The sequence below is a fragment of the Ovis canadensis genome, chromosome 3 (assembly GCF_042477335.2).
Source record: "Ovis canadensis isolate MfBH-ARS-UI-01 breed Bighorn chromosome 3, ARS-UI_OviCan_v2, whole genome shotgun sequence".
Taxonomy (NCBI): domain Eukaryota; kingdom Metazoa; phylum Chordata; class Mammalia; order Artiodactyla; family Bovidae; genus Ovis; species Ovis canadensis.
The window spans coordinates 231,904,165-231,928,321 of record NC_091247.1 but is presented as its reverse complement, the minus strand read 5'-3'; the positions used below and the strand labels follow the sequence as shown (position 1 = coordinate 231,928,321).

The window sequence follows — 24,157 nt, the reverse complement described above, 5'->3', positions numbered from 1 at the left end:
ACGTCCTATCAGATGCTGTATTTCAGTTAGAAATCCTTCAGGCTACAAATCCATTAGATTTGTAGAAATTCCTAAAGCCTTAGAAATTTATACATTTTCCTGCAATGGAATAAATTAGGCTAAGGTTTTGCATTACATTGCTTATTGTGATATCAAGATGTCATTTTATATTAGTATTTATTCCAGTGTGGACCAGTAAAGTGTATTATAGTACATCATCTATTCAGTGGACTGGTTTGTGCAAAACAGTGTCCCAAGAGAGACTATTCCCCATGATATTGTCAGCTGAGTATAAGCAAGACACCATAAAGCACTGTGCTCAGTATGCTACCGTTCATGGCTTTAAATGCGGTGTCCTCAGCCACTCAGCCCTGTCCGACACTGTGTGACACCGTGGACTGTGGCCCACCGGGCTCCTCTGCCCACGCGATCCTCCAGGCAGGGATGCTACGGTGGGTTGCCACGTCCTGCTCCAGAGGATCTTCCAGACCCAGGGATTGAACCTGAGTCTCTCATGTCTCCTGCATAGGAATCCAGGCAGGGATACTGCGGTGGGTTGCCACGTCCTGCTCCAGAGGATCTTCCAGACCCAGGGACTGAACCTGAGTCTCTTATGTCTCCTGCACAGGGAGGTGGGTTCTTTACCACTAGCACCACCACGGGGAGTGAAGAAACAGATATTCACAGTTGCTTGTGCTTACATAAAATGACACTCTGGGGCGTCTCTCCTGATCCAGGGGCTAAGACTCCGCACTCTCATTGTAGGGGCCTGAGTTCAACCCCTTGTCAGGAAACTAGGACCCACATGTCACAGCTAAGAGTTCCCATGGAAAAGGTCCCGCAGGCACAGCCAAATAAATACTTAGGGAAAAAAATAAAATAAACCCCTGGAAGGTATTCCTGAGAACAAAACACGTGGCTGACTGCGGAAGCAGCAGGGCCTTGACAAGAAGGGAGGGGGTAGGAAGAACAATGCAATGTGAGCTATTTTATATTTCTAGTTCTTGAACCTTGCACATGTGTTATAAGTTTCTCAGAAATGCCAAGACATTACAAAAATTTTAAACCTCTAAAGAATAAAACTCACAGCTTTATTTCTACAAACTGAATGAAAGTCAGGTTTGTTTTCCTATCCGGCTTCTCTAAAACATCTGCTCAGGCTTTTCCCGCGCTGCCCAGACAGTGGTCCATTCGGCACTGTCTGGATTCTTGCCATAACTTGAAGTGAATCTTCTACGCTCTCCTGGGTCCTTGCTGTCCGGCAAACGAAGGCTGGCGTCATCACGGTCCTTGCAGCAGGAGCCCACTTAGGCGGCACCGACCTTTACTTCCCAGGGGAGCAGTGCATCTACAGAGGGAACAGTAGCGGCGCCTGCATTAGGATCCGAGAGAGCCTGGGAGAAGCTTCTGTGGGCAGCTCATGCCGCCGTTGCCCCTGAAACCCCAGCCGCTGTCCCTGCTGCGTCCTCCAGGAACCCTCGCCAGCGAGCCGAGCTGCTTTGCTGCCGCCGCTCCTCTGCTCGGCCGCTTCGCTCCTGGAGCCTCCGCTCCCCAGACCCAGGCAGCTTCCAGGAGCCAAGACTCCTGCTGGTTCCGATCCCAGGGCTGACCGCCAGCCTCTCCCAGAGGCATGCCTGTGAACTTCTTACCATCGGTCTGTGTGACACGCGCTCTCCTCTGCGCTCTGGAGACCACCCATTCCCGGCAACCAGGGAGCTCAGTCGATGGCTCTGACTTGGCGGATGCTCGAAGAGAAGTTCTGCCCGTGCGCGGCACCGTTTCCTGTGAACACTCTTGGGAGGTCGTGCCTGATCTCCACGTCTGCAGATTCTGAAGAGATTAAAAGGGGAGAGCAGGTGGCAGCTGAGCCGCTCTGAGCAAGGAGGACTTCACCGTGAATGGGTCACTTCAGCACCTGTGTGCAAGGCTGCTGGATCTGAGGGGGTGGCCTAGTCCACAGGCGGGCAGGCGAGCTCGCCGCCTGCTCCGCAGTTCCCCCTGAAGGCCGGCCTGCAGCGCCCACTGCTCAGGCCACTGGACGGGTAGGCAGAGCACTGCGTGGGCTTCAGCTCTTCTTTCCCAGGCTCTTTTCTTGGGTGGGGGCTGTGCTGGGTTCTTGCTGGGTCCTTGCTGCTGCACAGGCTTTGCTCTGCTTGTGGTGAGCAGGGCACATTCTCTGGTTCTGGTGCCTGGCCTTCTCATTGCAGCAGCTTCCCTTGCTATGGAGCGTGGGCCCCAGGGCCCCCAGGCTTCAGCGGTGGCAGAGCGTGGGCTCAGTGGCTGTGGCCCCCAGGCTGTGGAGCACAGGCTCGGTGGTTGTGGTTTACAGCCTTAGCTCCTCTGAGGCACGTGGGATCTTCCTGGACCAGGGATTGAACTCGTGTCTCCTGCATTGGCAGGATTCTTTACCCTGAGCCATTATGGAAACCCCACAAACTCGTAAAATGGAAATTGGTTGACAGAAAATAAGCAGTTTCTAAATAAACAAATAAATATGTCTCCTCATGAGAATGTTCTGTGACTTTTGCTTTTTTCCTTTCACATAAGATGAAAATTCCTAATTCCTAATTCATTATGTTCTTCCCTCAAACAACATTTGCAACTGCTAATTTCATTAGCTAAGCTTGATCCATTTCTTAAAATCCTTTTCTCCCACTTTCCCCTACGCACTGTGCATTCATTATCAGCTGAGACAATAGTTTATCATTGTGCAGCCGCTGAGTCAGGTCCAACTCTCGCGACCCCATGGACTGCAGCACCCCAGGCCTCCCTGTCCTTCACCATCTCCCAGAGATTATATACTTCATATGCATAGGAGGATAAGCATTTAACATTATACTTGAATCATTTCTCCGATCTAACACATTAATACACTAGTAAGATATAAAACACGTGACTGAGCTCAGCATAATAAAAAATAATAGAATCAGGTGACCATATCTTAAGACTGATTATGAAACCAGCAGCCATGTTGATGAGGAGCAGTGACTCACGGGGGACGTTTTATGTGGTGAGAGAGAGGAGCGCTGGCCCCAGGGATTTAAAGAGCTGTTTGAAAACAGAGTGGAACTCGGCTCAGTGGCTGGACCTCCTGGGAGTCACTTCCCAGGGACACATAGGACAGAGTCCTGAGCATCCTGAGTGCCCCACAACGCGGTCTGAAGAGGTGGCCCCTCTGCGTGTCAGTGGAGATGGCAGCTGTATTGTGCGTCTGTAGGAGTCTGTACAAGGTGACCTTGCATGCAGGAAAGTAAATGTGACGAAATGGCAGATGGCCTCAGCTCTAATGGTAAGATCTTTTCTTACATCAATTTATTTCTCCTCTCAGCTGCTCCATCTGAAAGGTGTTACTCTTCATGAGACCCATTCTCTTTTAATTCCCTTCTCCAAAGCCTTAAATTTTGTAGCTTTTTTTCAGCATCTTTCCATGTTTATTCCTCAGACAAGATAAGCAAGAGTAAAATTGTCTTATTGGACTTTAAAGATAAACAAATACTTATAAAATCAGACTTTCCAAAAGTTCTAAATTCATTCATGTTCTCACTTTAGGATCCTCAATGCTAAGCCTGTAATGAGCGTTTTCACCTGATTCAAACACAACTCTGGGGATGGATTGGTGGCGGGACTCCACAGACCCCTGGAATTTTGCACTTTGACAGTTAGATCTTCTTTTACAGAAGTGTTAGCAGCCAGTGGAACAGGAGCATATAGCGCCAGATTACAGGGCTGACAGCAGGGAAAGACAGTTTACTGGTGGTAGAAAGATCTGCCTTCTGACAAGCGGCAGCCGCTCACGGAATCAAGCCGGAAGAGCCTGCAGAGGTGGAGCCGCGCTCGCAGGGAGGGAAGCCTCAGCCACTCCCTTATCAGCGCGGCCGGCACACAGGGGTCGTTCCCTGACCTGACCCTGCTTCCTGTTCCTTTAACTCCCTGTGCTCGGGGCTGCTCTGCTGAGATGGACGCCCCTTTGCTTTTCCTAGACCTCCATGGGCCTTCTCACCGCGCCGGCAGCAGGCAGGCAGCCGCGGCGCCTCGGGGCAGGCCTGCTCCGGTCACTCCTCTGGGGCCGAGCGGCTGGGAGAGCGCGCTGAGCGGCCACCGGCCCCCTCACGGGCCCAGGGGTCGCAATGTGATGGGACCCGAGGTCGGAATGGGGATGATGGAAGGGCTGCCTTTGCTTCCTTTCACTCCCGGGCCAGGAGCTCTTCACCTGAGGGACTTGGAGAGCCCAGGGAGCCTGTGGCCTCCCTGAAGTGATGCATAAAATGCGTCCGTGCACAGACTTGTTCAGATAAGAGTAAATGCCCTGGACTCACCCCTTCAGAATATTTTATCCTTGTTCCTAGTATGTCCAGATCCTGTGCTTTGAAGCACAACACCGCTGCGGTGATTTCATCACACTTCCACTGCTGCTGGTCCCTAGTAAACCCAGCTTTCAGAATCAAGAGAAGCTGGTGGCTGGCGAGGCTTAAAAGCACCCTGTGAAGTACCTAGAATCAGGAGCATTTGACTGTACTCTACTGGGACATTTTAAGGTCTAGCAGTTTTGTTAGGGGAAGCCCACTGATTGAGACCGCCCACCCTGGCCAGGCACCATAGTAACCATTTGCATGAGTTGTTTTATGACAGGAGAGCCTGATGAGGAACGCAGAACTAATAAGCCACCACCAACCGGAAGAGTTCCGGAAAGGTCTAAAGGAGACACCGCCTGTCCGTCCACTTCCCAGAATCCCTCTCGCTAGCACCCATCTTGGCTGAGGATGCCTGCGCCATCAGGAAAGACCCTGAATTAGAATAATTGGCCAAAGACCACCCAGAAACTAATCCCATCAGCATAAAACGTCAGACTGCGAGCCATGGACAGAGCAGCTCTCCTGGGTTCCCTCACCCTACTGCTCTCCACCTGGGTGCCCTTTCCCAGTAAAATCTCTTGCTTTGTCAGCACAAGTGTCTCCTTGGACAATTCATTTCCGAGTGTTAGACAAGAGCCCAGTTTCGGGCCCTGGAAGGGGTCCGTCTTCCTGCAACAGTTTGCTTTTCGCTTGTGAGCAGCTAGGTCAAATTGTTTCCAAACAAGAAAACTGAACTGAACTGTCTGACCAGGGGCACAGGACACAAACTGCTTTGGGGTGGGTCCCAGGCTGGCCTGGGATTCTGTCATTACCAGGAATCAAAGCAGCAAAGGGCATCCGTGACACAAACCCTAACAGCGTTTCATCACTGGATACTTTGGGTTGGGCCGGCTCCCTAGAGAAGGGAATGGCAACTCACTCCAGTATTCTTGCCTGGAGAATTCCATGGGCAGAGGAGCCTGGCAGGCTACAGTCTAAGGGATCCCAGAGTCGGACACGCCTGAGTGACTTTCACTTTCTTTTTTCCACGGAAAGGTGGAATCTTTCCTGCGGATATTTGTAAATGCTTCCGACAGATCCAGTTATGTGGCTTTGCGTTCTTCTGGAATTGCTCCCATGACATTGATCGGGACTTCATAGGCTTAGGCAGCGCATTACTTTGTTTTCTGTGCAATGGTGCGGAAACAGTTAAAAAGCAAGCGAACGAGCCAAAGCCCCGGGAACTGCTTTCCAAACAGGCTGAAGTCTCCACCTACTGTCCAATCTGTAGAGCTGCCTGAGGAAGGGAGTCAGCCTTATGGACTGAGAGCCACAGGAACTGCTCACATCTAACTATACTTTCTACTTGTATGCTATTTATAACGAGTTGTGTAGTTATATGTATGCTCTCTCCTGAGCACTCTCAATCTTTGGTTACAGAAAGTAAGATATTGAAAATCACTGAGCTGTGGCAGATGGAAAAACAGCATCAGGCTATCATATGCTTTCCACGGGTCCCGATTATCCAACGCCAAAATGCCTTTAGAGTTCTGGAGCAAAAATGCTCTTTGCCACTTTTATTCCTAGAAACGACTGAGGCCCAGAGCTCCCTGAGTAGCCCCTCCTGCTGGGGACTTGACTGTATCTATTTTACATGTGTTTAAGAGATGACAGAAAAAGAGAAAGCTCTAAAATGGCAAAAGCTTTCAGGTACACCGAAAAGGTGGTTTTTAATGTTGGTTTGAGTGTTTTGTTTTTAGTGGAACGATCCATTATAGAGCAGGCCAGAATACGTTTCGAGAATAAAGGGTACGTTTTCTACCTCTGAGAGATGCTAATTAGAACATGTCTTTACTATGGGCCTGGCATGAATTCAGACTTGCCTTGGGCAGGGAACTGATGTCCAGGCTGCCTTAAATCCAGCAAGTGCTCAAGGAATGCTCTAGTGACTGGAGGGGCCGGCGGCGTGCAGCCAGCGTTTCACTGCGCGTGCTGCTCGTGTGCTCATTCTGTCTCTGACCCTTCAGCAGAGGCTCACTCTCCTCTGCACAGCGCATCACTTGTTTGACTCTGAAATACATTGGTTCAGTTTTTATGGTAAGCTGGTTCTGTACAATATGTTGTGTTTATTTAAATACAAACAATATACACTCTTGTTCAAGCTCCTCCTGAGTTAAAAGTGCACCAAGAAACTGGATAATTTGGAGTAAAAGCAGAATTTCTCTTTCATCCTGACAAAGTGTCTGTGGCTCATTAGTATATATTCCTCCAGCTTTTTAAGAAACATTTTCAAATGTGTATTTATTGACACGCAGATAACATAGGCTCACTTTCAGTTCCGTTAGACAAATAACGTGTGCTGTTTTACAGCTTGCTTTTGTCATGTAACAGTATGACTCTGAGGTGTCACCGTTTCCTGTTTGGGGGTTTTCCAGTGGTTTTAATAGGAATATAAAAATCTTTCTTTAGAACCACATGATTCTGCTATAAGCAAACTAGGTTCATGTAGCATCCACATTCAGGGAAATCCAGAAATGTCTTCAGTTGCCCTGCGCATCCCACCATCAGGAGTGGAGGAAACTGCGAGCAAGGAAACTCTCAGTAATGAACCCCAGGCACCCCGTTAGCCCAGCTCTCAAGGAGGAGGGCGGGGCGAGGACAGCTCACTGGCTGGAGGGAAGGCCTGGTGATGCCTGAGTCTCCAGCCGGGCCGGTAGCAGCCTAGAGAATCCAGGACAGAGAGGGTAGGAGGAGAACAGCGGAGGGCAGGAAACGGGCCTCCGGGCGGCAAAGCAGAAAGGTCGCAGCAGAGCCTGGGGAGGCGAGCGGGTCCGCGGAGCAGCCGCGGAGAGACCCCGGGAGGCGGCTCCCTCCCGCTCGCCCATCCCTGAAGGTGCCAATGAGCCGGCGCTGAGTCACATCCGATCCCCTCACTAAGACTGTGCGCTTCAGGCTGGTCTCAAGAACACACTTCTTGTTTCACTTGAGTGACTTAATTATGCCTCCCCTGTAATTTCAGGTTGGGTCTTCTCTGCCTGCCTTCGCCTCACTTTTCACTCTGGCCTCAGTGTTCATTTTTTTCTGACAAACAAAATATGCTCAGCAGGCAGAGCTGACTGCATAAAAGGCAAAGGTCTGCCTCCGAGGAGTAACATATACTCATACTGCTATGCTAGTTAACTTATATTTATTGATTTAAGTTAATATAACATAATGCTACATAAACATATGCATATATAATGTAAATAAATATTAAATGTCATGTACCATTATTTTAATATAATTTTATATATTAATGATATATCTTAATGTTAATATTATATAGGCTGATTTAGTTAATGACACCGCGGGTGAGAAGACTAATGAAGACTAAAAAATTAAGGAAAAAACCCAGAAATTTGAAGATCTTTGCAAAAACTCCACGCTCTCGATGTAAATGGCGAGCCGTGCATGAAGGTTCTTGGCCAGGGCCCCTCACGGGCCTCTCCCGCCCCTGCTATGGTCAGCAGTGGACCAGGGAGCGGGGGTCCGGGCAGAGCCCCCAGGCCGAGGCCGGGCCGAGCCCCCCGCCAGTCCCCTTCCTTCTGCCACCGAGCGTCACCTCCTCACCGACACTAGTGCACACCCGTGTCATCACTTCTCCCACAGAATGAAGGGTGTGTGCTGCAGGAGAGCGGGAGCCAGCTCACTGGTGACACAAATCTTAACACCATAGAGAGAGGGAGTTGGCGGGAGGGAGACAGATGAACAGACAGAGGTGCCTGGCTTCAGACTGTAGGGTGACATTTATGATATTAAAACTGGTTAGCCTTTAGCTTGTATTTTTGCCAGTGCCTGTATTTGACAATTGATCAGTATCAATGATACTTAAGTATCATTGATTCTAAATCATAAACTAGGATTCTAAAACACTGTGGTTTTCTGTATTACCAAAATGCACTTGTGAAGCCAACGTTCAAATCATCCAGTGTCTTCTTTTTGTGTTAGGTCACATGTTGTTTTCTTTCTTAACTTTCACTTTGTATTTAGGGTGTAGCCCGTTAACAAACAGTGTTGTGACAGTTCCAAGTGAACACCAAGGGGAATGGTTCAGCCAAACACACACACGTGTCCTTTCTCCCCCAAACTCCCCTCCCATGGAGGCTGCTACATAGCATGGACATCCATGTGCCCAACAGTGAGTCCTTGTCGATTCCTAACCAAAGCGGACGCTCGTTGCATCATCAGAGACTCTCTCAGAATGTTTCCCAGAGGTTATTGAGGAGTTCCCTGGAAAACACTCAGCCCAAAACCTTTTGCCAGAGGAAGAGTGTTTATATATGGGGGTTAGTTTAGAGAGAATTGGTGAACTGGACCAGCTCGTACAGAGATGGACACAGCTTGTCACCATCAACATTGTCACCGTTCCCCAGCAGGTTCAGCCTTTCCCGAATGCGCCCTGAGTCCTGACCACTGAACAGGCCAAGCCCACTCTCAGCCCCCAGCGCCTCCTCCCACAGGGCCACTGCCCACAGGAGATGGAGGGACTGACCGCTCGTCCCCTCCTCCCCCTACTCGTGGGCACGGAAGAGCCCAGCTCCCTGCTCTGGTTGGAGGAGAAGGAAGGCCCAGCAGCAGCCCTGGAAGAAGCGCACAGGGGCCCCTCCATTCCCAGGAGTGCGGGCTCATCGTGCAGGGCCGAGGGGACACGGGGGCGGGAGGAACCTCAGCGCTGGACACTGTGCGAGCTGGGCTGCTGAACAGACTCGGGGACTGTCTGTTGGCCATGGGATCTGAGGAACAGGAGAGATTTGGATGGACCGGGGCTAGCTGGGAGGGTTCCCCATGGTCTAAAGCACAGGCTGTGTCTCTTTGGGCTGAAAATATTAACTGCTGAGCACTAGCTCCCACCAAAAGGGGGTATTGGTTAGAGGTGTCCTGAGATGGAAGAGCTTCTTAGACAGACAAGAGGAGATACTAGGAGGATGTGAACTGCCTTGTAGAGCCTGAACCGCATGCCCAGCCTCCTGACCCCAGTTTGGGGAGGTAGCAGTTTCTTATGCATGCCCCTGGTGGCTCAGATGGTAAAGAATACACCTGTAATGTAGGAGACCTGGGTTCAATCTCTGAGTTGAGAAGATCCCCTATAGGAGGAAAGGACAACCCACTCCAGTATTCTTACCTGGAAAATCCCACGGACAAAGGAGCCTGGTGGGCTACAGTCCATGGGGTCGCAGGGACATGATTAACAGACTAACACCCTTTCAGGTGAGGGCAGCTGGTTTGCTTGGGCCTGATCAGGGAGGGGCACAGGTGAGTGTTGCTTCTGATGAGTGAAAGAGTCTTTGGGCCTAGGAAAGGAAACAGCAGTCTCAAAGGCCCTTGCTGAATCATTTAACTTCAAGGAAAACAAAACCAAACTTTAGGTCCTGCCCTGATGCTCCAGGCTTGTTGCATCTACCTGGGACTTATCACCCCTCGTCCAGAGGATTTATCACCCCCTGCCCAACTGCAAATGCCATCTCAACTAAAGAATACCCAAAACATCCCACCTGACTAACGTTTCCCTTATCGCGTCCACAAACCTCCCTTTAAATATGAAGCCTCCCTGATCCCTCTCATGCTCAGCCCGGTCGTTAGGCCAACTGCCTCCCCTCCTTGCCTGAATAAAGGTAACCTACTTCCATTGAGGTCATCTCTCCTTTTCTGCCTCAGCCCAATCTATATCTTACAACCAGCACTGGCCCAGAGAAGAGGGCAAACAGGTGCCCCCAGGGAGTCAAGACACAGGCTGCTAAGTCAGCAAGACAGCTGCGAGGGAGTGGAGTGGGCGCCCCGCGGGGCCTCTGCCACTGTCCCCGGGTGCCCTGCAGTTCCAAGCTTTGGCCTGAATGTGTCATAAAGAAGGACCCTTTGTGTTCTACCTATTACGAGTTAGCCACTAAAGAAATGTTGCCTATAAGCTTGTACATAAAGTCCTGTCTCTAGGAACCCTGCATCCCAGGTAATGAGCATTAAGCTAAAATACCTTTGTTTAGTTCACAGGAAACTTCCTGACCAGACTCACCTGTGAATCATAGTAGGGAGGCAGACATCAACACATCCCCTCTGGAGCCTGATCAGAATGAGGAAATATTTGACTTTCCTCCCACACCACCTTTGAGAATTAATATAAAAGATGCTTGAATTCTAACTCAGGCAAGATGGGTCCTGGGACAAGAGTCCTGGGCTTCTGAATAAAGCCGCTGTTCCTTGCCCCAGGAACTCATCTCTCAGTTTCTTGGCCTGTCATGAGGTGAGCAGTACGAGCTTGGGCTCAGTTACAGACGAGCTGACAGTCTTGCCCTTTTGGGGGAAGATTTCCATTTTCATTCATTTAGTGATTCATCGTGTATGTGAGTCCTGCTCAGAGCCAGGCCCTACTGAGCTCACCCTTGGAGACCCAGCGCAGACCTCAGCGGGTCCACGACGCCTTTCTTGATCCCGTGCTCTGCCTGCACCATCTTCTGCCTCACCCAGGACCCCTCGAGTCTTTAAGCACACTGTGATGAGCTCTCCAGCTTGTCAGCCCTGTGAGGACCTTGAACAGATGCAGAACGGGGCTCAGAAAAAGTGATGATGACCAGTAATCAAATCAATGAGCTGGCCAGACACAAACCAGGCTCAGGTCATGTTCACCAAAGGTCATCTTCTCCCTCCTTCCAGAGCCAGAGTTTCAGGGGGACCTTTACCAGGAGCCCAGGATCTTCTCTGACACTAACCTCATCCAAAACAGTAACAGTCTGGGTGGATTTTATTTTCAATTTTATTTCTTTTTAAACCTGAAGTCACTTTGTGACTATTCCACTGAATACTGAGTAACTGAATGATCACTTCTGTTGTGTCTGGGCCAAGAAAGCCCAATACGGGGGTAGGATGCTGAGGAGGAGATGGTCAGGGGAAGGGGGAGGAGGATTGTGAAACAGCAGAGGCAGGAGGCCCCCACCCCGTCCTCAATGCCCTGTCCAGGGGTAGGATGCTGAGGAGGAGAAGGTCAGGGGAGTGGGGGTGGTGTGAAACAGAAGAGGCAAGGCGGCCCCACCCCCGTTATACTTAAGCAACCTGACTGTGATGACCGGGGTCCAGATATCTCCTTGCTGATGGTTTGTCCTTTAGAGCCAGCTGTAGAGGTCAGAAGCCAAACCTAAGTTCTGGGGCCCCTGTGTGATCCAGGAGCAGTCACCTGTGCCTTCAGAGGGTCACTTTCTGAGCCACAGTGGTGCTCTCCCAGAGTCGGGCGTGAGTTGGTGGCCAGCCCTGCTCACCGTGAGATGCTGCAGCTCCTGCTCTGCCCTGAAACCCCTCCCTGCAGCCTGGCTGTGTTAGGGGACGCCTGGACACAGCAGGCATGAGCGAGGAGGAGAGAGTGGGCGCTTCAGGGGCAGAAGAGATACAGAGACACTTGATGTCACTCTGGCCACTTCCAACTGGTCCCAGCCTAAGGCCACTTGTCATACACCCTGAGTGGACACGATCTCCTGGGAGCTCAGAAGACTCTCCTGAGAGCTGGGATGTGGAGCTCTGGAGGATGGGGCTGGGATAGCCCCCACATGAAGCTGGGGCTCTGGGGCTCTGAAGCTGGCCCGGGGAGTGAAGCTGGGCCTGGCAGGCTTGCAGTGTAGACTGTCGGGTGTCTCACTGAAGCTGCTGACACCCGCGGTCACACCTCCCTCACCCATCTGACTGTTTCTGATCCCAGCAGTTAAGCAGGGCTGGTCTGGCGGGCACGTGACTGAGACAGGAGCTCAGGGGCAACTCCTCCACCCGCCTCTCCTCTCCTCTCTCCTTCACCACCTCTGCCCCCCCCCCCCCCCCCCCCCCGCCCCATGTAGTTCTTTTCTTAGGCCGCCGTGGGGAGGCCTGCGTGGAGTCCTGGTCGTGCGGGTGGCACGGAGGGTCACGAGAAGGGGTGTCGTGGCTGGGCTGGTTGCTCTGTGCTCACTGGTGGCTGAGGGTCAGTGAGGCAAAGAGGCTCCCTGCACAAAGACGGTTCCTAGTGATGTGGACTGAGCGACAGTGGTAATTTTATATTCTGTGAGTTTTTCACAATTAAAAAGAAAAGACCGTGGGTGTGTGTGTGTGTATTATCATGGCCTAGAAAGGAAACTTCTCAAGTCAAACAGAGGAATGAATCGTGTGCTAAACCATAGACGAGTCTCAAAGTCACAGCACCAAGTGTAGGAAACCAGCGTGCGTGGCCACAGTGGTGCAGACCCCTGTGCTGTGAAAATGCAGAACAGGCCAATCATCAGGGTCAAAAAGCACCCAGACAATTGCCCAAAGCTGGGGGAGGTGGGCAGGGAAGCGCCTGTTTAATGGGTGGTGGCTTTCTTTGTGAGGAGGTGAAGCGCTCTGATTTAGAGAGTGGTGATGGCTGCACAACCTTGCAAACAGATGATGAATCGCTGAGTTGTACATTTTACAGAGTAGATTTTATAATATGTGAATTAGATTCTGACTTAAAAATTGAGATTGCTAAAGGACTGGTTTTTTAAAAGAATTCACCCAAGAAACACATCTTATCCTGAGTTTTGTTTGGTTCTCACCCTTCTAATGTCTGTAGGCGAACAGACATCTGGGCAGAGATGAGGATTCAGGTTTCCTCCTTCAGGAACTGCCTTCTCTGGGCTGCCCTTCATCACCAACCACGAGGACCCTCGGCCTCTGCAGGAGCTGCTCGCCATGTTCCTACCTTCCCCTCTCCTTCTCCTCCCCCTGCTCTGAGGGGCTTCCTGCCTCCAGCTCTGCCTCCTGAGTTCAGTCTGGGCTCCTCTCCCTGGCGCTCTTGCTGGGCTCCTGGCCGCCCTCTGGCTGCAGCCTCTCCGCCCCCCTGTTCGCTTTCTCTCTGTGATAACTGACCTGCTTTAACTGCAGTTCTGAACATGTCCCTCCTCTACTCACAGCATCTGAGCGGCTCCCACTTCCCAGGAAGGATAGTGGCATCCCAGGCCAGGCTCTAAATGCCTTTCACTCTCTCTCCCCGCCCCTTCCTCTGCCAGCCCTCACCCCCTGCGTCCACCCCGCAGTCCACACCGCCTTTGACATCATCCAGGAGCTTAGATGAACGCTCTGCCTTCGCATCTGCCTTTCTGGGGGGGGGCCTGCTCTCTGTTGCACCTGCCACTGGACCCTGGCTCTGGATTCCAGGCTGCTGAACTGTATTCCTCCCAGACCTTGGCTTGGAAACCATCTGCTCTGCTGATTTTCCTCTGACTCCCTCAGGCTGTGTCGTAACTCCTTGTCTCTCTTCTGGTCCTGTGTGCCTTTTCTCAGTGAGCACATGCCACATGGTGGAGGCGTTATGTCTCGTCTGATGCCCCTCTTAGGCCCAGGGCTTCCTGAGGACAGGAATCCAGGCCCCACGACTCTCCACGACTCTCTCAGGCCCGCAGGTGCTCCCTGCTCACCTGCACGGAGACTGGAGGCTGTGGCTCCCCTGTCAGGCTTGCGGGGCCATCCGGGTCTCATCTCAGGCACTGTCCCCACCTTGGGGGAGCAGCTTTCACTCCAAGAAACTCCCCCGCCCTCTTGTTGCAGAGACAGGCTCTGGGAGTCAGGGGTGTCAGGGCCTGTGGCTCCGGGCGCTACAGAAGCAATAGTCGTGATGCGCGGACTTAGCTGCTCCACAGTGTGCGGGATCTTTCTGGATCGAACCTGTGTCTCTTGCGTTGGCAGGCAGATTCTTTACCACTGAGTCATCAGGGATGTCTGAGATATCACATTTCTGACTTCTGCCAATTTTGCTGAGGCCCAAGGACCGTTGAAGAATCAAGAAACACCCAAGAGCAGCCGGGCCGGTCGTCTTACACACGTGGAAGCCGACACCAGCGGAGCGTGTGGATGGTGTCCCTCCACGCGTGGTGCTGCTAGGGCCGGGGTCCTCACTCACGCCCAAGGTCTCTCCTGAGCCCACCGCTTCCTCCCCCAGGTCAGAGGAGAACACTGGGACCCACACCAAGCCTCTCAGGGTCTGTGACCCTCGGGAGGCATATCTGAGGGTCTGGGGGTCAGACAGAGCCTGTATCAGAGGGGCTGAGACGGTCAGGAGCTCAGCTGGCTCCTCTCCTGTGGCCCAGCAGTGAATTCTGCAGGCTCACTTTCTACTCCTCGCGGTGACGAAGAATCTATAGCTTCCCAGGGAAGACGCTTCCATATTTTAACGAGAGTAGTAAAGGGTCCTTCCTGTCGTTGTATATTTTATTTGCCATCAGAGCTTTGAACAAGCAGTGACGCACTCCGTTAAGCCCTGATATGATTGTAGACACTTCTAAGAAGGGTTCAAGATAAAACTTAAAAAAAAAAAAGGTTCTAGGCAATTGAACCACTTGAGCTGTGACATAAAATCGTGTCCTTTAATCTAGTTTATCCATTGTGGATAGCACTCCAGAATAATACTTTAAACATCATAGTGGTCTTTTTGCCCTTATTTCTGAAGGTCTTTGCTGGTGGGCCCCATTTGTCTGAGGAGATCCGTATGTGAACATGAAACAGCATCATTTCCAGTCTGGTGAAAGTTGCCATTCTCCTCTTCTCTGCAAGGGAAACACCACCTCGGCTCACCCCCAGCTATTTTGCACTGTCAGGAACGGAGGCCAACAAAGCCCCTGTGCTGTACTCATAAGTGTAACTGGATCCCTTAGAAACCAGCCCAGCTAATCTCCACCCTCAGGAGCTTTGACACCTTGCTACTCAAAGTGCAGCCCGGGATCCGCAGGAACTGGCGTTTCCTGGGAGCCTGTGAGAAATGCAGAGCCCCAGGCCTGTCCCATCTGCTGCCTCCAAGGCTGTAAGCATCCTTCACTTTACTGAGAGGAAGGGAAGCCTGCAGACCCTGATGCAAAGCCCAAAGCTTTACCTTTCTCAGCAACTGTGAGAGCGCATGTCATCCTTCCACCATTTTCTTTTTTTTTTAATTGATGCATAGCTGACATACACCTGCATGCTCATTTTGGGTGTGCAGCATAATGACTCAATATTTGCATATATTGTGACACTATCACCATGGTAAGTCCATCTCAGGTCCATCATCTCACACTGGGACATCTTCTGTGTGTGTGATGAGGACTTTTTAGATCCACTCTTTCAGCAACTTTCAAATACACAAAACAATTTTTAAAAATAGTATTATTGGCTATAGTTGCCATGCTGCGCATGATGATCCCAGGAGTTACTTCTCTGTAATTGGAAGTCTGCGCCTTTTGAGCACCTTCACCTACTTCTCACACCCACGGCCCACCTTCTGCAAACACTGATCTGTGCCCTGGATTGAGGACCTTGGTGCTTTGTTTTTATTTATTTATTTTTTAAGATGCCACATGTAAGTGCTGCTGCTGCTAAGTCGCTTCAGTCGTGTCCGACTCTGTGTGACCCCATAGACGGCAGCCCACCAGGCTCCACCGTCCTGGGATTCTCCAGGCAAGAACACTGGAGTGGGTTGCCATTTCCTTCTCCAATGCATGAAAGTGAAAAGTGAAAGTGAAGTCACTCAGTCGTGTCCGACCCTCAGCGACCCCATGGATTGCAGCCCACCAGGCTCCTCCATCCACTGTATTTTCCAGGCAAGAGTGCTGGAGTGGGGTGCCATTGCCTTCTCCAACAGTGCTTTAGTACCCAGGAAACTATGTGGCCAAGTGCATGACTATGTGGTTTTGGTGGCTATTCTCTGAGCTCTGTAGCTGGAGAAAGATCTCAGAAACTATGCAGATTATTTTATGTGTGTACCAAGCAGCTGTCGCTTTTAACTCTTTTATCCACAGCCTAATCTTGAATCTCAAGTTCAGTACAACGAATGCTCAACCAAATATCTTGGAGCAAATGGAACAGGCTGGGAGTAAGCCTAAAGATTAATAGATGTCTGAGCTGATGAATGTTAGCGATTACCTCGTCCAGTCTCCAAATCCTCCGATGATGTGTGGCATCTCCAGATCATCACAGAGCCAGGCCCCTCCCAGCACACCCCCGTCACTCATCCTTCAACCATCCATTCAGCAGTGACCGAGAATCAATGTGTCAGGTGCCAGAAAAGAACCACGAGCAAGACACAGCCCTGCTCTCCCAGAGTTTTCCGCCCAGCATGAGATTCCATAAGAACTGGCAATCTGGTGAATGTGACAGAGGAGGAATGCAGGTGCTCGGGGAGCTGGCGGAAGGGTTAGGGAAGACGCCCCTGAACAAGGAGTACTGAACATGAAGATGAAATGGTGGGAGCTGGTGGAACAAGGGGTAGGGAGAAGAGCTCCCCAGGCAGGAGGAGTGGCATATATAAAGCCTTGACTCAGGGGGAAACGTATGGCGCCAGGCACTCAAAGAAGCCCAGGATGGCAGGGAGATTAGCCTGAGGAGAAACACAGGGGTCATTCATGGAAGGTCCTGGATCGTGGGTCTGGTGGTAGTGAGAAACTACTGAAATTTTTAAGGAGGATTTGGGTTTTTATTTTCTTAGTTGCATTTTCTGCTGTAGGAAGGATAGGTTGGAAGGAATGCAGAGAGACCCTCTGGGGGCAGGGGGCAGGCAGAGATGGAAAATTTGACAAATCAAGGCAGAAAAGGGTAGGAGATTCAATTAAGGGGTGACATTTGAGACAGAAAGTAGAGTAAACATCACTCTGAGAACTCGATTCAGCTTGACCATTCTCCTGAGAGGTTTCCCTGGTGTCTCAGATGGTAAAGAATCCACCTGCAATGAGGGAGACCCAGGTTCGATCCCTGGGTTGGGAAGAGCTCCTGGAGGAGGGCCTGTCAACCCACTCCAGTATTATTCTTGCCAGGAGAATCCCCAGGAACAGAAGAGCCTGCAGGGCTACAGTCCATGGGGTCACAAAGAGACACAACTTAGCAGCTGAGTAGCAACTGAGTACACAGGCGCAGTGTTCATGCTGGTGAGATTTCTGAGAGCGATGTGACCAGCTGGACATCTACCCACAGGAGGTTTGTTCCAAAGAACAGAATGCACAATGTAATGTGAACTAAATTCACAGTAATTTGTAATGTGAACAAAATTCACAATGTTTCTAATGTATAGCCCTCAGCATGTGCTTTAAAAACAAACAAATAAACAAAAGCCCTACCATATTTCTACAGTGGAGGTGGGCAAACCTCTATAAAGATCCAGAGAGTAAATATTTTAGCTTTGCCACATGACATCTGTTGGATCCACTCAGCTCAGTCATTGTATCCAAGAAGCACCACAGATAAGAAGTACATGAAGAGCCTCTTTCAAGAAAACACTCCTTATAGACAATGAAATCTGGATGAATATGAGTATAATGAATAGAATTTTCATGCTGCAAATACTATCTTTAAGAATTATTTTCAACCATTTAAAGGTATAAAAGTCATTTTCAGCTTTCAGGCCCTACCAGCACAATCTGGGAGTGGAATTTGGTCCATGGGACATAAGATGCAATGGCCTATTCTATCCATTTATAGTGGACGCTCCCACCCATAGAGACCACCATTCCAAAACAGAGTGATAGAGCTATGCGCTGTAACTATGAAACCTATACTCAGAAAACAAAACCCAAATTACCAAAAGCTGCCTGAGGTGTGAGGGGTTCAAGTCTTCCCCCGCCCCAGGATACTCCGCCCCCCGCCTCCACCCCTGCCTCCCACTCATGCGTGGCCGCCTTGTTACTGCCAAAATCTCGCCTTTCTCTGCCCACCAATGCTCAATTAAAAAATACAAGACGGAATTTTGGAGGAAGTAGACGGCTTTACTCCTCAGCTGGCCAAGGGGAGCACACAGCAGGCTAGCCCCCCAGGAACAGGGCCCTGTCCCCTCCTGGGGGACCTGAGAGCTGTGTACAGCCTGGGTCTCCTGGGTCCGCCAGCCTGCCACCTGCCTCCCGAAATGCAAACGGCTCTAAGGGGTGACTTGCTACAAGAGGGTGCAGGGAGAGCACAAACGTGGTGCAGGATGGAAAGTACGCAGGATCAGGGACTCCCGGTTACAGACACACAGGTTAGAAACACCTCAAGTAAAACTAGGAGTGATTAACTCTTTGGCGACCGGCCACGTTTCTCGTCTAGTCTTCGCAGTTTACTTTCCTTGCTCTCAGGACAGGAAACACTGCATTTCTGTTTTTGCTGCAACAAGCTCATCTGTCCATCCCCAGCCTTCAGCAGGAGGGAAGCTGTCCTGTTCGGTACCCCTTTCCTGCTGCGCGCTGGCGCCCATCGAGTTTTGAGCAGCAGTTACTTGCTGGGCACAGTTCCTCACCCATCAAGCCGTCAGTACCTACTGAGGCTCCCAGCGGGACAGAAGCCGCCTTTCCAGCCCCAGCCCTGGAGCTGGAGTCCAGCCCTGAGAGTCTGACTCTCCGATGGCTGAGGAGCAGCCGAGGCGGGCACTGCTCTGTGCTCTGCGCATCCATAGGGGGTCGAGCCTGCCCTTCAGGCGCACCGCCAACAGCGTGGGTGACGGTGGCGTTTCAAATCACCAACCGTCTTCTTTTGGCCGGGGAAAGAACGCCGTCTACAAAACCTTTATAGAGAACCTTTCTTCCGCCCAGGGTGGGAACTCTGGGTTCTTTCACACCAGAGACGTGGATCAAAGAAGCGGCGCGCGTGCAGTTGACCCCAAGTCGTAGTTTCGGGGCCGCCCCTGCGCTCGGCGGGCAGACGGCGAAGCCGCCTCGCTTGGTGTCCCCCGGCCCTCGGGCTGCAGCTGGGGCGGCCGGCGGAGCCAGAAGCCCAGGCGGCCCCGTGTCCACCTCCAGCGGCCGCATCTCCCTGGCTGGGGCTGCTGCTCGGCCGGCCGCTCCGGGAAGCCGCGCCCGCGGGGCAGGCGACGCGCACGGAGGGCCCAGGGCCGGGTGGAATCTGGGGTCCCGTCCCCGCAGGAGCTCCGGGCCCCTGGCCGCTGGTGGAACCCGGGAGCCGGGTGAGCCCCGAGAAGCCGGGAGGCGGCGAGGAGAGAGCGGGGTGGTCTCCGTGCCCCGGAGACCTTTCCGATCCCCCGCGGGCAGGAGATGCGGAGGCCCCGGGGATCCCGCGGGCGGCACAGCGGATCCTTCGCCAGGCTCAGGGCTTCCGACCGACCGGGCTCGGCCCCGCGGGGAGAATCTGCACCCGCTCCCCGTACGCGGCCACCTACCGGGCCGCGCCTCCCCGCCCGCTCGGCTCCCCGGGCCCGACCACGGGCCTCCTTCCGCTGCGGGAACCGGGACCAGAAGACCGGGAGAAGGGGCGCGCGGCACACCCGAGCTCAGTCGCGAGGCCCAGGGCTCAGACGTGCGGGCGCCCGGGCCCCTCTCCAGCAGAAGACCCGAGCGGGAAGCTCCGGGGCTGGGGATCGCCGACGGGCCGGGGCGGAAGGAGTCTCCCAGGGCTCCGGGCTCAGCATCGGTGCTGCTTCTCAAGTGCTTCTTGATCTCAGCGGGCCGAACCGCCCTCTGCAGTCCTGCCACGCTGCTGTTAATACGCTGCGCTTTTGTGTTGAATGGACGCTGTAGACCAGGACATCACGGGGTGACTAGGAGTTAAAGAGTGGGGCCTTGCACAAATCGGTGGTGAGAAGACTCGGTGTCTCAGGGACCCCCACACGCGCAGCCGCATCCTGCCCACCCAGCTCCCACCCTGACGTCCGGGGCTCCTCCTGCCTGAGCCTGCAGAGACCTCGCTGTCCCTTGGATTCCGAGCCTGTGTTCACCCGGACCTCTCCCGCCTCAGCCCTGTCTGTGCAGACCACACCCACCCTCCCCGACCTCATGCTTCAGGAAACGACGGCGACAGGTGTCACCCAAATGCAACCTGATCGTCGTTTCTCGCTGGTGAAAAATTAGGAAAGCATTCTTCTAGGCCTGTTTATTGTGACCCAACTGTTGTGTTATCTGTATGTCATATTTTAGTAGGTGATGCTACTCTGAGCTGTTGTGAAGGGACTTTGCAATTGTTTAAAGTAATTTTCTCTCAAGTTGTGCAGAAAGAGTAGTGTGATCAACAGTTTCCCTCCCTGTAAAGATGTCCGGGTCCTAATCCCCAGAACCTGTGACTGTTAACTCACAGGGCAGAAGGGACTTGTGTGGGTGTGGTTAAAGAAAGGCTCTACACCCGGAGGCCCTCGGGTCACTGGTGAGGGTGCAACGTAGTCCCGAGGGTCCTCAGAAGGCAGAGAGGGAGTCAGGAGGGTCACAGCTGGTGGAGGAGCCGTGAGGACGTGAGCCACCTCGGGGCTGAAGTGGCTGCTGGGCCCCCAGGCGAGCAGCGACCCCTAGGAAGAACACCCCCAGATCCTCCAGAAGGAATGCAGCCCGCTGACACCTCAACCCCTCGGAAGAGCACCCCCAGGTCCTCCAGAAGGAGTGCAGCCCGCCGACACCTCAACCCCTAGGAAGAGCACCCCCAGGTCCTCCAGAAGGAATGCAGCCCGCCGACACCTCGACCCCTAGGAAGAGCACCCGCAGGTCCTCCAGAAGGAGCGCAGCCCGCCGGCATCTCGATGTCCGCACAGCAAGATCCACATTGGACTTCTCCAGACGGATGAGAAAGTGAACCTGTGCTCATTTGTTATACCAGCAGTAAGAAATGAAAACAGGTAGGGAAATGTATCTTTTGTAAAGATACATGGGTCCCTACTGGTAGGAAGAATTTTTTTTTTAATTTAAAATGTTTTCTTTTAAAAATGTATCTTTTTAAAAGATACATGGACTTCCCTACTGGTTGGAAGAATTTCTTTGTATCAGGGAGTTAGAATGAAGAAAGGTAATTCGATAATATGTATCCTCTGAAAAGCAGTTCAGAAGCCACTCTCCTGAGCAAGAGGGAAGGGAAGATGTGGGTAGATAAGAAAGGCCCTCCCTGGGGGCAGGAAGGGACTGCAGGCAGAGGAGCCTCAGGGAAACAGCTGGGAGGGCTGTGTGCTCCTGATCTTACTCAGATCTGGAGACGCTCTGGAGACAGCTGAGCTGAGAGAGGGTGATGCACAAGGGGGTCCTGGGGCCTTGCGCCTGCAGCTTCACCACCAGGTGAGCGCCATCCCTCAAAGATGAGCATCCAGAACCAGGGGGGGTCGCCACTGAAGGAAAAGAGTAACCAGGGAAAAAAAATGGCCTTATATCACAACGTGCCCCATGTAGACTTAGCTCTGCATCTTTCTCTTTCTTCTGATGCCTAGCTGAGTGTGACAGCAATGTGTCATCAGATGCGGAGGTAAGAAGCCAGTCGTTCTCAGTGCACAAGCCTGAAGCAAACTGTGCTTGTGTGAGTAGGGTGAACACGAGCTGGCTCTGATTCACACAAACATCCACATCCTATCGCTACCCCTGTCTACTTGTGTGATTTTGGACAGGACACCTAATGTCTTTAATCACCTGTTTCTTTACTTCCAGAGTAGAAATGACAATCCTATTGCTCACAGAGCTGCGTGGAAAATTACATCAGATAAGACATGTGTTGGCACTTCTATGAGGGGAGCTCAGTTCAGTTCAGTCCTGCAGTCAGGTCCAACTCTCTGTGACCCCACGGGCACCAGGCCTCCCTCTCCATCACCCACTCCCGGAGTTCACTTAAACTCATGTCCATCGAGTCGGTGATACCATCCAACCATCTCATCTTCTGTCGTCCCCTTCTCCTTCTGTCTTCAATCTTTCCCAGCATCAGGATCTTTTCCAGTGAGTCGGTTCTTCACATCTGTGAGGGTAGCTAGTATAGTGAAGGTAGCTAGCAATCCCCCCAAACCCCAGGGAATGACTTGTGATACTGAGCGCAGGGTGACCATGCTTAGCATCCTCTGGATTCTGGTCCTGCTTTGGATTCTTTCCATCCACCTGGTCTGTTTCTACTTTGCATCCCCCTTGGTTCAGACCTCATTACTCTCAACTTTAAAAATCTACTTTTCACTGTACAAGGTTGGAGGAGCTGGTGAGAAGCAGCCTTTCTCTGTGCCCACTCTGAGCCCTCTGAGTTCAGCAAACAAGGTTCTGAGGCAGCTGACAAAGCTCACACTCTGGTACTTTTAGAAACCAAGCCAAGATTACAGGGCAAGTGAGAGCGACCAGGATTCAAATGCAGATGAGTCCTGTCCCTGGGTCTCAGGCCCACGGGGGCCGCTTCCCACTCTGCTCAGACCCACGGGCGGTCCGCTTCCCTCTCTGCCTAGGTCGCCTCGGGGGTCCACTTCCCACTCTACTCAGATCCCTCAGCAGTTGCTTTCATGTCTGTTTGAAGTGACTTTATAGATTTCCTGGGCTTCCCTGGAGGCTCAGCTGTAATAAATCTGCCTGCAGTGCTGGAGATATGAGTTCCATCCCTGAGTCGGAAAGATCCCCTGGAGAAGGAAATGGCAGCCCACTCCACTATTCTTGCCTGGGAAACCCATGGACAGAGGAGCCTGGTGCGCTACAGCCCATGGGTTCACAAAGAGTCAGACACAACTGAGTGATGAAACCACCACCACAGTATTATCAAAGCCATCTGTATTTTATTGTAGCAAACTTTGAAAAATATTGATAACTAGAAAAGAAGACATTTAAATTTATTTGTATACAATTCAGAAAGTCTACCTATCAGAGATGATCTCGCTTCATATTTTGGTTTATTTCCTTTCCAATTTAAACATTTCCATGGTGTGAAAGTTGCTATACTTTGTTTAACCAAATCCTTAAGCTGAGAATAAAGATTATTTCTCATTTTAGAGTACGTGTTCTAATAGTCAAAATATTTACCTAATTACTTGGTATAAATTCCCAGGAGTGAGACTTAAAATTTCCATGCCAAGCATAAGTCATTTTTACCGCTCTTTGATCTGTATGTACCGTCGAAGGACAAACAAGAAGGAATGTTGAATACTTAGATCTGCCAAGGATGATGGCCACAATCTTCGTTAAATGTGTATGCTGTTATTTTATGAGGCACTTGTCTCTTAACAGAAGACAAAATAATATCTCAGCCTTAATTTGTTGAGGGAAGATGACATTTTTTTTCTGTCTTCCAACAAGCATTTGTATTTCTTTAACGAGCATTTCAGTTTATGGATCTTCCCAAACTTTCTGCTAGATTGCTTGGTTTATTACACACTTCTAGGAGCTATGTGTTGGCAATGTCAGACTTGTGTCAAGTGTATTATAGTTTGGAGTTTGTAACTTTCCGCTTCCTCTTTGACATGTAAGTGTTTGGCGATGTTGTAGTAAAGCCCACGAAGACTTTCCTGTGTGCTCTGGCTTTCAATGGAACGCGTATTTATTAGTGTGCTGGGGCTGCCATGACAAAATAGCGCATCCCCAGAGGCCTGAAGGGCAGACATCTGTTTTCTTGCAGCTCCAGAGGCTGGACATCCAAGGCCACAGTGTGCTTGGGGTTGATTCTCCCAAGGACTTGCTCACTTGCAGACAACGCCTTTCTCTGGGTCTCACTTGCCCCTCCTCTGTGTGCACCCGTTCCCGGGGTTTCTTTCTGTGTTCAGTTTCCTTTTCCTACATGGACAAGAGTCATAGTCGATTAGGGCACAACTCAAAGGCCTCCATTTATTTATCTCTTTAGAAACTCTGTCTGCAGATACAGTCACATTCTGAGTCCCTGCAGGTTAGAGCGTCAACACATCTACCTGGGGGGACACAACCCAGTCCATCAGAGTTTATCAAGGTCTTCCCCATCTCAAGATTGCATGCATATTTACACTTTATTCTTAAGGTTTATGGTATCAAATTTTATATTAAATGCCACTTGGAATTTATTTTGATATGTGGCACAAACCTTACTGAGAAGTAGATTATACAAAGAAAAGCCTGTAGGTAATGTAAGGGCATAATTTGCAGAATATTAAAAGCAAATTCTCATGTTCTCAGCACCCACTCTCATTTTAACAGATTCTA

The 24,157-nt window shown here is 51.3% G+C and overlaps 2 long non-coding RNA genes across 2 annotated transcripts; one reads left to right on the top strand and one right to left on the bottom strand.

Annotated features, from left to right (window-relative positions):
- Positions 1–2,511, top strand: LOC138436215 (uncharacterized). The gene is made up of 2 exons (XR_011255406.1): positions 1–632; positions 1,160–2,511. It is a non-coding gene; the product is annotated as an uncharacterized lncRNA (long non-coding RNA).
- Positions 1,060–4,407, bottom strand: LOC138436214 (uncharacterized). Its single transcript, XR_011255405.1, has 2 exons — positions 4,317–4,407; positions 1,060–1,830 (listed from the first exon to the last, which is right to left on the bottom strand). It is a non-coding gene; the product is annotated as an uncharacterized lncRNA (long non-coding RNA).
- Positions 4,408–24,157: the final 19,750 nt, after the last annotated feature.